The sequence below is a fragment of the Trichechus manatus genome, unplaced genomic scaffold, assembly GCF_000243295.1.
Source record: "Trichechus manatus latirostris isolate Lorelei unplaced genomic scaffold, TriManLat1.0 scaffold00077, whole genome shotgun sequence".
Lineage (NCBI taxonomy): Eukaryota > Metazoa > Chordata > Mammalia > Sirenia > Trichechidae > Trichechus > Trichechus manatus.
In genome coordinates, this window is record NW_004444013.1 from 11,482,858 (window position 1) to 11,484,255 (window position 1,398).

The 1,398-nt window shown below is 43.9% G+C and overlaps 1 protein-coding gene across 3 annotated transcripts in view; it reads right to left on the reverse strand.

Moving 5' to 3' along the window:
• PMS2 (PMS1 homolog 2, mismatch repair system component) overlaps window positions 1-1,398 on the reverse strand; it is a 65,626-nt gene that overhangs the window by 38,593 nt on the left and 25,635 nt on the right. The gene's annotated exons all lie outside the window — the stretch shown is intronic.

Genomic DNA, 1,398 nt, shown 5'->3' on the forward strand with positions numbered 1-1,398 from the left:
AAAAAAAAAAAAAAATGAGGTATTTGACTTACGTCAGAACTGACTTACAACAGTTGTCGGAACGGAATCCCGTTCGGGGACTATCTGTATTAATATTTCAGTTCATGTGCTATTAATCTTTACAGAAACAGACTGCCACATCTTTGTCCCACAGAGAGGATGATGGATTCGAACACCAACCTTTCAGTTACCAGCCTAGAGCTTAACCACTGCGCTACCAGAGCTCCTGTCCAGAATGCTCTACAGCTCTCGGTCAACAAATGCACTCCAGACAACGCAGTGGGTCAGAACTGCTTGCTTCAGCTCTTCTCTCACCTCCCCTATTCAATCCTCAGCCTCCACTGCAGGAGTGGGTCTCACCCCAAACTACAATCTCAGAACCTTCCTGCTGTCCTCACTGGCTGGCCAGGGAGTCCAACCACTTATATTCAGGATCTTTGTCCACATTCCCTACCCTTTTAAAATCTGCTCTCAGTTAACAACTCTTAGAACAACTAAGGTGCTGGTTGTTGTTGTTGTTGGGTGCCGTCGAGTAGATTTTCGACTCACAGCAACCCCATGTAACAGAGCAGAACTGCCCCATAGGGTTTTCTAGGCTGTAATCTTTATGGGAGCAGATCGCCAGGTCTTTCTCCTGTGGAGCAGCTGGTGGGTTCGAACCGCGAACCTTTAGGTTAACAGCTGAGCACTTAACCACTGCACCACCAGGGCTCCTCTAAGGTGTCGGTAAAGCATTTATTCCAAATGAGATCCATCCCAAGAATATTTGCATTTCCATAAGAACAATACTTGTAATTAACATAAAGAAATTAATCTCCATCTACATAATTTCAGGCATTAGCCAAAGGCAAGTTCAGGGAGGGTAAGAACATGGATGGTCCCAGGGCCAATTCTGCTTGTGGAAAACATCTATTTTTCTTATACTAAAACTAATAATGCCAGACTGGACTTAGGGTGGAAGCTTGGTAGCGCAGTGGTTAAGGGCTCAGCTGTGAACCAAAAGGTCAGCAATTCGAATCCACCAGTCACTCCTTGGAAACTAACTATAGGGCAGTTCTACTCTGTCCTATGGGGTTGCTATGAGTCGTAATTGACTCGATGACAGCAGGTTTGTTTGTTTTTTTTTTTTTGGTTTGGACTTTGGGTAAGACACAAATGAAATGCATTCTCCACTGCCTTCTACCAGACTCCAAAAAAATGAAACACTACACACAAAATAATTTAAGTTATTCTAGGAGTTCCGGCAAAATGGCGCTCTAGGCAGAAGCACCACACCGTCCCTCCACAGCAAAGATCTGAAAAACTAAGCCGAACAGAGAATACAACAATCCTGAAACCCTAAAACATCAAATGAAGAGATAAAGAACTCAGCCAAGAACCAAATGGAGTGAGAAAACT